Here is a 15330-nt window from a genome sequence, read left to right as displayed (position 1 = left end):
TACAATCAGCCTGCATACATGCCATAAACTACTGCATACATGCCATAAAGTACCAGTTTTTATTTTTGCTTTTTGAAAGTAGTAGCAGTTCTGCCTTTGACCTTCTGGACAGCCTGCTCCCAGCTCATTACACTGATGTTTAGTTAAGAGCCTTTAACAGGGTTTCAGCAAGTCTTCAAATGTTTCATTAAATAGGTTTTCACAACAAATATATACATGTAAAACCTGCATTAATAATAAAAAAGTTAAATTGCACACTCTAATACTTTAATAAGTACATTTAGAGACCTGACATAAGAGGCTAGAGGACAGAGAGTTCAATTGTTTTATATGTACTTATATTATATATGTATGGATATATTTTCTGGAGCAGAAAGATTTAAATTTTTATGTAATACAGTTGGTAAAAAGACCTCATGAGATACACATACCACAAAATCATTTGTGTAGTGGTGATACGAGACATATTTAAAAGTGCTCAAAATATTATAAAGCACAACCATATAAGCCAGAAATGGCACAGACCCTAAGACAGAACCATGCTAAAGGCATCTTAAAAAGACCATCAATTTGAAGCAATCAGACTAAATTAATGATCAGAAAGATGCACCGTAAATCAGATCCTGACACAACAAACCAAAACATGCAATAATTCCAACAACCCTGGTTTCTTGATTTGGTTGAGAGTTGGTCAGCATCAAACTACAGCCTCCACAGGCAGGAGGATGTGTATCAAAGGTGGGTTCTTCATTGTTTGTTTGTAAAGATTTACTGTATTTGTGGAGCCTTATATAAATTCCAAAAGTTTAAATTTTGACAGCACCAAAAGTTCTTAATCCCTATTTCTAAGAAAGAAAAAAAAAAAGGGCATGGAAGATTTCCATTTTAGCATTAATTCCAGCTCTGGTGAATTTCAGATGTCTGCAGCTATTAAGGTCTGTCAAATCAAATGTGACACGGGGGAAAGCAGAGAGAAATATTCAAATCATCTTTCAAATCTTTTCCAGAGCTGCCTCTTTGAGGGCTGCATGCTCCAGCTGCTGACAGCTCTGACAATTAATTTATGTCTTACAGATTATTCCATAAGCCCCTACTGACCCTCAAGCGCGTGCATTCAGGCACGGACACTGAAACGAGTGCAGGACTTTCCCCTCCAAGTGGCATGAAGGAAATGGCAGCTGTAGACATATTGTGCTTCTTAAGAACCAAGAACAAAAACGAAACTTCATCAAAACGTTTTGGCACAAATTGGCAAAATTAATTTTAAAATTCTGTTGAGAAAGACTTGAACACTTGATTAAGATGTGTTTTTTTCTTTCTTTCTTCCCAATAACCATTTTTCCATCTATCCTTCTTGTGCGCATTTTGAAGTATTGTTTTAGAAAAGTTTGATGGGAATGGCAAACTTTGAGATCACTTCCCCAGCTTTGCTTAAAGGCTTTTTTGATCCCTTGAGGTGATTTTTTTTTTACTTTTCTGAAAAAGAGTTAGTGCGTAAAAGGGAAACACATTTGCTCAATGAGTTCTGACATAGTGAACATTTACCCCACATGACTGATCAGCTGTGTCCGCTGTTAGCTTGCATTAGCATTGCATTTCTTTCTCTATGTCTCCAGACAGCATGTAACATTGCCAATACTAGTTGACATGACGGATCAATTACAACTTGCCCAATAGCAACAGATTCCTGAAAAATCTCCCTCCATTTTTCTGAATTGTGTAATCCAGTTTGCTAGTTCTACTTCCTGTTATCAGATGAAATTACCCTTTGTGAATCATGGTCGATTTTCTCCTAACCAGCTGATGGAAAAAGGCCTGATTTGTATTTTATTTATTTTTTGTTTTTTGTAACAGTAAAATTGTAAAACTTTACTCCAAATTTGCATGAAAATTAGATGGAAACAGCTAGCTGGCGAATGTTATCTAAAACTGAACCGTCCTACTAAATATTTAGTTTGTTAAGAACTATATAAATTAGTTTAGTTTAATTTAATATAACTGTGAACTATGTAACATATAAAGTGTTATATACAAGCAGTTCTGCTGCAACTAAGGTCTTTAGAGATGTTCCACATTTTCCATTGGCACAATCTGATATATTGTACAATTCATTATGCATTATAAGGTGGTGAGCTGATCAGGTTCTGCTGCAGCAAATAATTACTGTCCAAAGAACCGTATTCTGGAATATGCGTATGTGCTTCTTTGTCAAAGTTTGATCTTGAACTTTCTGTTAAAATATTAAATGTAGTATTTTGCACTGAAACCAAGCTAGCCAATGAGTGGCTATTATATTAAAGATACTCATAAGAGTTCAACATTTTGAAAAAAATCAATCAATCAATTGAAAAGATCACATGAAGCAACTGTACAGTACATACATATTTTTTAATATCATAGATTCCATTACTCTGTTTAACTTTGAATATAATTTAGTCTTTTGACAACTCGTCGTCCTCCTCCTGTGACAGGACATCGTCTTTTATGGGATTTGTTTTTCGAGCCTCATTAACTGCTGACGGGTTATTCCTTGGTGGGACGATGTTAGGGGCGGGAGAAGGCTCAGGCACCTCGCCTCCGACCTGTCGAGGTGCAAGCAATTAAAAACCCAGGAACAGGAGGAGGATGGGGGGGAGTGGGGGGTTCTGTCAAGAGCGCAGAGGCAAAAGCTCAAGGCGCCTAACCCACTTAGACGCTTTCAGATCTTTAATAAAGAAACTTCTGTAAACTGTCAAAATGATAATAGCCCAGGCCAATGCTGGTAATTGCAATTAGGAAGTAAAGTAGGATAGTTATGCACACACATACACGCACACACACTGGATGCTGAATATTGAGAGCATAACCTATTTTTCTTCCTTTGCCATTAACTTGGTAAATAGATTCCTAATAGATAAAGATAGGTGTACAAATAATACATATTATATATATATATATATATATATATATCAGTGCTTTGAGTTTATGAAGACTGGTGCAAAGAAAAATTGTGACTAAGTTCACCCCAAAAACTACATTTTAAAAAGCAAATGTACTTTTTGGAAAAAAATCTTGACAAGCCCAGCTAACAGATACAATGGTTGATGGTTTGGTTTCTGATTTCCTCACATATGTCCTTAAAGTGTACATTACTTGGTGGAATTAAAAAAGCAGAACAAGAGTAGGGTGGTGTGACTTCGAATTTGAAAATTAAAAGTGGATCTGGTGCTAAAATAAATAAGATATATATTTTTTTGGTTTGGTGCAATGAATCTTTTTCATTAATTTAGGTCTATTTGCATAATTTTTACTATTTACAGAGAAAGTGGTCATTTTGGCTGCTTATCACTTCCAACAAAACCTTGAATTAAATAGTTGTTTTTTTTCATTATTTTACTTAAGTTGAATTTAACCTCAATTTTGGTCACTTTTTTTTTATTTTCCCTTTTTTGTTTTAACCAAGACTAAGTCTTAACAGCTATTAAAAATGGTAGATTTTCAAACTTCTACGAGAGTTTACTTCGGTTTAATATTCTGACACGAGCGAGGGCACATTCATCTACAAGAACTGCAAACTCCGTGTGTCAGATAGATATAAATGAGTCAAACACCACCATTCAGAGCCCCTAAAGAGAAGACTGCAGCGCAGAGCTCACATTCACATTCTTAAAAAATAAATAAAAACACCTTTCTCTAACCACTTTTAATTTGCCATTGCCGATTCCCAGCTTCAGTTTCATCCCTCAGAACCACGAGATCCGTCTCCACCCTCTCACTCCACACTGACAAGTGAAGTTGGCTTCTGTGTGTTAATACAGCAGCACATTCATATTCATACTTGGCCAAATCTGATAGACGACAGCCATCAGCACCAAGGCAAGGTGGAGACGGAAACCACCGCCTTTGATGGCTTATCTGTGGCTTTGGCAACAAGCTATCAATAGAAATTGATCAATCTAATCAGTGACTCTGTTTCAGCTGTTATCCACCTTTGCTAAACCAACCAAATATATTTGCTTTTAACTTGTCTTATTTCTGACTAATTAGCTTTAAAAAAAAAAAAGCGCCGCTTGGTCTCGGGCTAATCAATCTCTGCCATGAACTTGCTTGAGGTGACAGGAAGCTGTCTGAGTGTGCCCAAAGGTTTGTTTGCTTTCATGTTTCATGAACTCAATGAGGCTTTTATTACACAATTCAATATTCAGTAATAAATGGCAAAAAGACAATAAATGAAAAGAGCTTTATTTGCATCTCTTCCTGTGGGGCTAAATTTAAAGGATCAGTGAATCAAATCATTAGAATGAAAACTCTCCTCCACCAACCGTGAAGGAAGGAGTTAATTACTCAGATTAGGAGGTTCTGAGGCGATTTCAGTTTCCTACAGATGCTGGAGCCGGAGCTCTTCTTCCGCGCTGAAGGATATGTGGTTGTTTGTGGATGGCTTAACAGCAAAGGAAGGGCAAATCAAATAAAAATTAAGTATTAATATGCAGTATGGATAAATGACACCCAAGCGCTTGGAGTCCTGTTGAAAAAGTTGCGATAAAGCAATAAAACAAACGGGCACAGAGAGGACATTTTCTCTACGAAAACAAAGTGATGTACAGAGCAGCTTTACACTTCCACCCAATTTATTATCTTTCCTGCTTTTCGTCTCTGCAGAAGCTTGTCTGTATTATGAATATGAAAAGCTGCATGGGGAGATTTACCTGTTGAAAAGCTCTTGTTTGGAAGCTTCACACAATTTGGGGTTTTACATTTCTTTTTTTCCGCCAAGTAGAATTACTGTCTTTGCATGAAAATAAACAGTTACACAATGAGAACGCCGCATTCAGGAGTTGAAGACTGCTTTTAGTTTTTTGTTGAACTGCGAGCTTCCAGATATCAGCATCTATTGTTATAATTATGACTTTTTCTTTTTTTATACTTTAAAGTAACATTTTAGTTATTTTTCTGTTTGGTTCTTTGTTGCATTTTCTCCACTATCTCTCAACAAGTTTGCAATGCAATTTCATTCTTTCTGTCTTTCCTGCTTTTAAATTGTGGAGCTTCTGCATAAAAGCCGTGACTCAAAAGGAAAATGGGTTTCTGAAAAATAAGTTTTTGTACAACTTAAGGGTTTTATTTCTTTTTTGTACAATTTGAAGTGTGCACTTTTGTACCTGTTGCACACATTTTATTGTGAGGCTACTTCACATGTGCAGATCCATTTGTGTTTTGTAAAGAGAAATATAATGACAACTATGCAGCAGCAAACTAAAAAAAAAAAACGAAAAGATTTCAGATGTCAAAAGATATGACTCCAACAATGCTTCCTGGAATCCATACTGCATTCTAGCCTAAGTTAACTCCTGGTGCGGTAGGTAGAGTAATCCTGCTTCTACTCTAAAATCCACCCGTTACTGACAAAGTTTACTGACCACTTTAATTTTGCTGGAGAATATACGTCTTAACCAACTGTGTCCCTGAAATAATTGATTTGAGCGCTGGAAGCTGTATGGACCAGCATATCGGTCCATACAGCATATCGGTCTGCACAGACGCTGCTTTGCTGAGCTGTAAAAGTTACCCCATACTGCCATTACGTGTGAACAGTGGACCAAAACATTACATGAAGCAAAGACTCACCCACAAGAGTAAATTACAATCACGATGGAGCAACGACAGTCCACATTTCTAAAAAAAAGTATTATTTCAAAGAAGTTACATGAGTAAACAGGGTTTCATGAAACACTTGAAAACTAAATGGGTGTAATAGCACCTTCCAACAATCTTATAGTTGAGCTCACATGACTAGTTACCCAATAATTTGACAGCAGAAAGGGGTCTTGAATTGAGAATATTGCTCATCTTTTCAATTGAAATATGTTTAGTTACAATTAATTTATTACAATAGACTTGCATTTTGTCCATTCAGCTTTAGCTTAACAAAACATAAGATTATTAAGTAGCTAAACCTAAAAAATCCTTTTTACTCATATTTTAATGATTTTTTTACCTCCTTTTTAACTATTTCTAATTTTGCTTATATGATGTTTATGTCAAATTTCTTGATTATCTCTATTCATTTATTTGTGAATAGGGCTAAGAGTTTTCTTAAGGCTAAAGATGCTTCATACCATGTTTATGGTAAAAACCAAGAAAACTCAAGGTCTTAAACATATATGGTCAAGGTGAATGAATTCTCTCAACAGGGACGAGGTAATAATCTGTCAGGGCTAGTTTATGACTTTATGCGCTGTTTTGAAATCAATTGTTAAATCAAAAGTGTTTCGATCTACTCCAAATTGCCACAATAGGAGTGGGAGCGAAGAGCCGGTTGTCATTGAGAAGTGATGTTGTTTGAAAACCTTTTCAGACTTGTCTCGTGGGGAATGAGGTTTCATTCAAGTGTTCACATAAGAAGGATCAAAAATGAAAAGACAAACCCAATCAGCTCGTCTCCACACAGCTGTCCAATCACCGTGTGTGTGTGTGGGGATTTTCTGTGTCAGACCATTTCAGCATTTGAACAAAACGCCGACACACACACACACACACACACGCACCCCCGCACGCACACACACACATAAAGCTGGTTTCACCTTTCACACATACAAAAAAAGGAGGAGGATAGAAGGTCCAAGCATTGTTACATAGTCATTACAATCACTGCATCGTATAGCTTCTCCCTTGTATGATTAAATTGTACCTTCTTTTTCCACTTCCTTGTAACACTGACTTCAGTGTTAACGCCAGTGTTAACTTTGATCAACACTGGACAAAAATTATATGTTTCAAGCTGATGGAGTAAATAAGTTTTAATCTAGGTTGGGAATTTGCTTCATGAAGCTCAACAGAGAGAAAATCTGTTATCTATCATCTACTTCTCTAATCACAATAACGCAACAAAAGAATCAGTATTTCAGTTAGCTGTAAAACAACCTTGCAGCTTGGGTAGTTGACTGTTAACGGTAGATAAAGCCTACCTCTTTCGAATGTTTTTTTCTCTCTCTCTCTTTTTGCTTTGCAGCATTTAGAAGAGATGTTGAAATAGTCTGTTGAGAAGCTGTCGCTTTCCCTGCCTTCTGATGTCTGGGAATGACATAAAGACAGCTTGCTTTCTTAAGCCTTTTCAGATTTCTTGTGTTTCTGTCAGTTATTGGTTCCCCACATGCGGAGCAAAATGTTCTCTTTGTCCGCTCTTTTCTTCCTGCTGTCAACATAGTTTGTTGGGTTTTATTTTTTATTTTTTGAAAGCATCTTGGGATGAACTGTGGGGAGAAACTGCGTTGGGGACGTCTGACCTTCACTTTTTGCTGCCTAATTTTCATTGGCAATTTTTCTAAAGTGTGTGTACAGTGAGATTTGATTGCGTTTAACAGCTTTAGTTTTAGTTTGTGCCAATCATTTTCACCATAGTTGTTACTCTAAATATATACATTTTTGTACATAAAACAGTCCATTAAAAAAGTATTTTCCTCATAGTTTCGGTAGACAAAATTGTGAAATGTCTCACTTTGCTAAAATTTTGAAGAGTTTACTAACATGTGCATTGGTTGGGATTTTGATTACCAAATTTTAAAGTTTTTTTTTTTTTTTACATTTCTGGCTGTTTATTTTAAATGCCATGCTCTAGTGCCGTTCAGCAGATCAGCTGATTGTGAGTTTGCAAAGATATTCTTCATAGTATAAAAAAAAACTTGCGAGCACAGGTACACACCAGCTTTCATACAACTGTATTTAATTTTTTTTTTATTTATATAAACAGGACTTTATGAGTCAACAAAGCTTTATTTTTTTTTTTGCTTTAGCTGAATATATGTCAAGGATTGTAACAAAGAAGTGGGTAAAAGTTTTTCTTGCTGTGTTTATTTCAGAATACCAATGAGTATTTGGTTAACTAGACCATTCATCATGGGCTCCCTGAATTGGATCTTTACTACTAGTGGTGCTGGTGTTCATTAGAGGTATTCTCCTATTCTTCTTGCGCTCTTTCGCAGCTTCACTGAAACTCCATTACGTCTGCTGTCCTTCTTTGGGATGTGATGTGAGATTAAACTCTTTTCCCGTCTCTGAACGGCGCCTACTGATCCGCAGCTGCTGAGAGAGAGAGGCTGCTCCAACAAAAGGACTTCAGATTGTAATCGTCTGTCTTCTGAACAGACCGTTCTACCCAGAGACGGGACTGCAGTACCGGTTCAGTATATTTGGAGCAAATAGGCTGCGGCTCTGCTTAGTTCTTGTAACCACAGAACCCGCAGATGACGACACTGGTTGTAACTCTTAAGAATCTAAAATGCGAAAACTCTATTTGCATTGCTAAACTGTAATAAAAACACGAACAAGAAGCAGTGCTGTTCATGTCACTTTCTGGCAGTCTCTCAACCCGTGCGTCCGTTATTTCGTCATTACTTCTCTCGTTCCCATGGTAACAAATGCAATAGGACATTCGCTTGTTGTTCCTGACGGTATGTGATTTTAAGGTTGGTACATGTGTTTATATAAAGTGGCAGAAAAAAAATCTGAGATCATTTTTTCAGATTTGTGTAAAGGCAGACTCAGCAGTTAAGCTGAATGTATATGAAACTTTTTTTATAACTTCATGTGCAGCTGAAACATTCACTAACACTGAAGTGTTGTGTAGTGTTTTCTGATTTCTTTGTATAAGGTTTTTGTTCCCATGGTTTGAACTTTAAAATTGTATTAAATAAGCCTTACTGTACATAAATAAAGATTCATCTTAAGAAAAAGGACAACACTTTCCCTGATCCGGCACATCAGTTTATAAGTATAATGATCAACATCCAAAAACAACCTCCTGTTTTTTTTAAACAAATTATTTGTACATATTTTCATTAGATTTAACTAATGATGCGAAAGACGTATTTAACCGTTGTTATAAACCTGGTTGAAACAAAAAAACACTAAAACATGACAAAAACATTTTTTTGCAGTTAAACACCAGTGATGGTTTTAAGTACGTATTTGATCAGACAGACAAATGAAACCATTTTCTACTCCTTTCAGTTTTTGCTTTTAGAGGTTTTGTTTTTAAGATAATCACTTAAGGAGATCGTGTTTTTGTTCTTTTCCATAAAACAGTTTTATAAAGAGCATAGGATCGGAAGTCCTCCCACACTTATGAATAAAGAGCGTCTCCGACAGGTTCTCAGGTCAGAAGCCACCCGCCTCATAAAGCTGTGAAAGAGTCATACATTCCAAAACACCTGTTAAGACTTTAAAATAGGCCTGATGTTGCTCGGTTGATGTTTCTGTTGACTTTATTTATTTGTGTCGATTGGCAGAATCTTGCACAGAGAAAGAAATGTCCTTGCCTTGGAGATGCTTTTCAAATAGTGGAATACTCTTTTCAGAGTACTCAATTTGCTTCGTATTAAATAAGCTTTAAATGAATAGAATATCTTTCTGACAGTATGAATCAATCATTATCTCTTTTGTTGATGTTAAAACAGATCGATTCTGTCATATATGTTTATTTCCATCCACTAATTACTTGATAAACGACTCCATTATTGCAGTTTCAGCCCCCAGTGTCACCTACACTTACCGCCCACCTCACTGCTCTGACACACCTTGGCTCTGATGAAGACGAGGGCTCTATGAGCTGTTCTGGTGGTAAAATTGGACTGTTAGATTTTGCATGAATTCCCTTTGAAGTGTCAGGAGATAAAAAGGGAAGCTCACTGTGTTTTTAGTGTTCATTGTGTGACAAGAGTAAAAAGAGGAGGAGGTTAGGTACCTAGGCTGTAATTTAACATGAATGTGAAGAAAATTGAGCTGTACACTGAATAAAACTCCTTCAGATGTTGGAAAGTTTTCTTCCAAGTTGGCAGACTCTTTTTGCTTTTTCCTTCTTATTCCTTCTTATAATGCAGCGCGAGAAAGAGTCTCACAATAATGTTTGTCACAATGACGTGTAGTTAGCTAAAGAAAATTAAAAAAAAAAACAGATTTCAAAGGCAGAAATGAACAGAAGACCAGCAGGTAATTTTCTTGATCCCTCACAACAGATAAATGTGTACTTTTAAAAAATACTGGGCTGGATTTTTCTTTTTCTTTTCTCTAAAATACTTTGAAATGTTCAGCCAATTTCAAATAAGAATATTTCTATAAACCGTGTATTTTTTTTTTAAACGATATCTTTACCAGAGCCACCAGAACAGGATCGTCAGTTTGTTCATGTCTTCTCAAGCCTCAGTAATATGTGATCCAGTGCTATGGTTGAGGCTTTACTGCACAGCAACATTTTCTTTGATTATATGGAGCTTTGATGAAAAAAAAAAAGTACTGAAATACAGAAAAAGCAGTTTTACTCAAAATGATGACCACTGCACTATTTACAGCCACCTTTATACCAGATTTGTTGCAATTGCATGTGGTATACTTTTAATTCATGTACATTTCTTTATTTGTGCTTTTTCCTGGAGTAAAACATTCAACCTTGCAAGTACAAGATTGCTGTCTAAGTGATGTTTCCGATATAATTGCAAAGCTGTTGTAACATTACGGTTTTGACCTGTTGGGGAATGAATGACTGCAAATGCAAATTGTTCTTGCTCTTTGTGTTCTTTCAGCCTATGTAAACCTTCATATATCTAAGTAACTGAAATTGTATGTATTAAAGGAATTTGTTCTGCAGTAATCTAGGAAAGTTTTTAATGCATTTTACAACGTGAATTAAAAGTTAAACAAAAGCATATCTGTAACAGCAATGCTGTTTTGGTACGAGAACTTCCATCTCTTTCAATATTTTTCGTCATAGAAAGAGTTGAGCAAAGTTGTGGTGCTTTCACTGGTGGAGGTGCTGCCGAGTTGACTTGTGAGCACTTGGAAAATCTGAGTTACAAGATGGGAGCGTAGACAGTTGGAAAATGAACTTGGTCACTGCAGAGAGCGTCAGATATGAGATAAGGTTTTCAGCTGAAATTAGACTCTTTCGAACTTTGATCTACAGGGAAATATGTCTAGTATCAAAGTGAAAGCAAGTATTTACTGAATGACTTTTTCATTCCGTTAAAGGCAAGGCATATGAGGTTTTCAGAGACTCGGTTCCAGAATGAAGAAAGCACATGCTACATCTGCCTGTTTAGTTCCAGTCCTGAAACACAGAGTGAACAGCTCTCTGATTACCGGAGGGATCTCCATGGTTCATACCTGACAAACAACTCTGAAATGTACTTAGACCGACTATTCAATGTCTTACAGGTAAGGCACAGAATATCCTTCTACAAACAAGGAGTGATTGGAGTGATATAATTAGTGTTAAATGACCAGTTTCCTTGGTTTTGGTCATCACTGTGGTAGTAGCATTTTTGATGACCAGCTGCTTCCTTACTGATTTTGTAAGAAGACTTATGCAATAATCAAACCTACAAATAAAAGTCTGCGCAATTTTTCATTTGTCTTTTTTTTTTCCACAGGAAATCCTTTATTTTTCCATTTTTAAAGTGGTAGTTAGCTAATTGAGATTTTATTGTTTTAGATGTCGCATTTTGAGATTAAGCATCTGAACAACAATCACCTAATACGCAACAGAAGACATTTGTATTTAATCTCCGTCTCATTTTATGTCAATCAAAGACGTAAATCAACCAATTGCAGATACCATGATAGTAAGACACCCCCGATTGTAAGACGTATCGGGGGTTTCAGGGGGGTTGACTAATATAAGCCGTACCCCGAAAGTACTTTCGGGGAAACACGGGGGTATTGCCGCCTCCCTCTCATCTAGCTCCGCGCCGCCTCCTGCCCACGTCCGCACCGTCCCCCTCTCCATACGTCACTGTGCCGTCCCCTGCACTTGTCATTGCCGCCTCCTGCTTAAAATACGGTAATACAATACTGTTCAGGTTGTTAATAAATGTTAATTTTATGGTTAAAACAAAAAATTCGACAATTTTTTTCCAATAGAAGACATACCCCGAAAGTAAGACATAGTGGGGCTTTTGGGGATAAAAAGAAAGTAAGACACTGTCTTACTTTCGGGGAAAGACGGTATTACTAAACTTAAGTATCTATGTGCTTAAAACACACCAGTCCATAAAATCAGTTCCTGCATTCCAACCATCACGGCCAAGATCAAAACAAGATGAGACCAACATCCACCACTTCAACCTTCTATGTGAGGAGGAGGAGAAATTGACCTGAGGAAGTCAACATTCGCAATCTAAAACAAAACTGAAAACATGATGTTTCAGGCTGTTATTCTGCTCAGGTTACAGTTTAACTGCACCTGATCAAGAAGCCAATTAACTGGGACATGGACCACAAAATCCTCAGTTTACTTTAATCATTGGCCGAAACACTCAAGATGGTGTGGATGGGTTATGGATGGGTTTCCTCCATGCCAGTGACTCCAAACATATCAACAAGGCAACAAATGAGGGACTAATGAAGGTAATAGATCTCAGTCCTGCAGATAACCTGTGGACCTGTGGAGTGTGCAGAATCTGCAAAACTAAAGACCAATGTTAGAAAATCTTCCACCGCTCTAAGTCATGCATGCAAATGCCTTTTTCAGTTTACTGTAATAAATGTGTGCACTTTTGGTTGATATTCTTTCGTAAAATCCAGCTCATTCCTGTGAAGTTGAGGAAAAGTGCTGAATAAGATAATAGAGCAAAACTGCATCTATACTCAATTAGAAATTAAATTTGACAAACTGAAATGAACTGTATTTGTCTTTAAATACCGTCATCAATTTCAAACGAAACTGATTACATTCCTGTTGTCATTTGATCTGACTGGAATTCAAGGTGTATGCTTTCTTTTACTGTATTTTATTTTATTTATTTATTTACTATTATTATTATTTTTTTTTTACAAAATTGCATAAAGACAAAACAGACAACCATTTTCAGGACCTTCAGAGTAACATTTTGTTTTATTTTGTTCTTGAGGAAACGTGCCAGTCGGCATGATAAATCTTTTTCCTTGATCATTGCTTTTAACCTCTGAAATATTTCTCCATGTAAAGAACGTGACAACAGCGCCAAAGGCCTCGAAGCACTGCGACACACTGACATCCCCCTAGGAACCCCCCCGCCAAGTGAACCTCCCTACCTGAACTTGCAAAGGGTTTGCATTCCAGTTGCTGGATCATTTGCTTGGGGTATCAGGCGTCTTGCCTCTGACTTGCATCATCACCCCCCATCTCAAAGTTTTTTTTGCCGCGCCGTCTTTTTCTTCTCATTCTGTCTCTGGCATGTAGATTATTCTCATCAGCCTTCTCTCAAGATCCTTTGGAGGAAAACAACAAGAAAGATGGCGAGAGGCTGGTGGAAAAAGAACATCAGAGTCATTTTCATGTCTGCAAGGTGACCCTGATGGGAATGCGGTCCTTCATTGCGCCAGCTTCAAAGCTCTTTGACCCAATGGGATGGAAAAGAAGAGTGTTGTGGGTAAATTTCACTGAAAGAACAAAACAAAAATCTTAAAAAAAAATATGTATGGAGGATGATTTGGAGGCGTTGCACTTTTTTCTGCAGATGAACTGTCTTCTATCAAGTGTTCTTGAACATATCTGTCACATTAACCATATGAAAAGTGGCTCCCAGACCCAGAACCTGCCTTGAACATTGTAGTTTGAATCTGAATCTTGACATATGAGCTGATGTGGAAGTCAAAAAGTTGGTAAAGTGGAAAAATTTCTCTCCAAGGCTCTGCAGTTAAGTTCTTAACATAAGTCCTGAAATTCTTAGAAACAAAACTTTCTTTTCAGATTTGAAGGTATTTATATTATTTTCATTCCCACAGAAAATACAACTTTCCCAAGCTAGGGGTGTAACTTGTCAATCCCAAATAAAGTTAAAGTTTGTGCCTGGAAGAAAATGTTTGCTATTCTCTTTAAACAAGGCTCCAAATTTCAAGGGACAGGACAAGTTCACAAGTATAGAAGAGAGATGATGAGCCTTAAATTATCTTAAATTATCGACAAGAAAAGTTCAACATCTTGTGAAATTTTGAGATGACGTGGCCCAACTCACACATACAGTTCCTTGGGCTTAAAAATGTTCAATAGTCACTAATAATGGGTTTTAGCTCTGAGAGAATAAACAAAGTAGTTTAATTTTAGTGTCCGTTTAACCCCAGTCAAAGTTGCACCATATGCAACCATGTTTTCTGTATTGTTGTCTAACCAAATAGATTTCGACTAGAACAAACTCAGCTAGTGTGTTATTTTCATCTAGAGACAATGTTTCAAGTGATGCAACTGAACCTTTATGAACTGTGGCACTGTTCTGGGTTTTGAAAAGTTTTAAAGTTTGATGCTTGGGCATATAATGGAGCAGAAGAATAAAGCAGCTATAAGCAAGCGTTCTGTTGCTGAATTGTAAAACAAAAAACATTCCTTTGATAACAACAGCCGTGACACAAAGGCTGCATTGCTGTTTTAGGGTTGATGTCTGTGGGGAATAAGTGTAGTATCTTTACCAGCAACCTACATGGCTCTATTTTGTGCTTAGGAAACAGAATTTGAGCTTCTTACATAAAAAGTGGTGCTCCAGAAAACCATTGTGAGTCAAATTTAACTCTGACCTTAGCACCGTGTGATGGTAGGACACTGAAAAGTTCTTCATTAAGGCTTGATTCTCCTATGATTGACAGCTAACGGATACAGGATATGTTCAGGAGGATTCACAACCACAACCTCTATCACCTTCTGTCAGTCTGTTGAAGAGTCTCCTCTGCACATCACTGTGTTATGTTAAAACTTCAGATTATTCAGCGGTGAATAAAAAGCTCCAGGAGAGACAGTTTGATTTATTGTTCTGCCATCTTTTCTGTAGCAGCTGTGCTAACAAAGATCCTCACACGCACAGCTGGAAGTTAAATATTCTAACAGAATCAATCTCAAGAAAACCTCTCTGTGGGTATGTGGATTAGACAAGACAATATATCTAACAATGTGTACATTTCCACTTGTACTACAGAGATTATATCTCGAATCCAATTTTCACTTTGCAAATCCAATAGCAACACTGCCTACTTGTTTTATATTGTTTTTCCGTGTGTATAATGAACATAATATCATGTCTGAAATGTAAAAGCATGTGGATCCCCTCAGATATGCAGATTCCAACATCTGAACCCTGTGTCATCTGCATGACCTATTTTCTGTAGATATTTTATAACATTACAAGTGAGTAATATTCTTTTCTGAACATAGTTGAATTAAACACCATAACAGACTCAATGAAAATATATTTCAGTTACCAATAAAAATTGATGTAAAATAAAGTCATCCTAGCGTTAAAATATCATAATACACTATCTTTGAGGCTGTACAAAAGTAAGTATTTCACAAAAGCGTTAAAGTAAATGCATGTTCTTTGTTTTTCTTCTAAT

The 15330-nt window shown here is 36.7% G+C and overlaps 1 long non-coding RNA gene across 1 annotated transcript in view; it reads right to left on the bottom strand.

Moving 5' to 3' along the window:
• The window catches only part of LOC145553125 (uncharacterized), a 123419-nt gene that overhangs the window by 11609 nt on the left and 96480 nt on the right, over positions 1-15330 (bottom strand). The gene's annotated exons all lie outside the window — the stretch shown is intronic.

This window comes from Poecilia reticulata, chromosome 10, assembly GCF_904066995.2.
Source record: "Poecilia reticulata chromosome 10, P_reticulata-male-v2, whole genome shotgun sequence".
Taxonomy (NCBI): Eukaryota; Metazoa; Chordata; class Actinopteri; order Cyprinodontiformes; family Poeciliidae; genus Poecilia; species Poecilia reticulata.
This window is presented reverse-complemented; position numbering and strand designations above follow the sequence as displayed.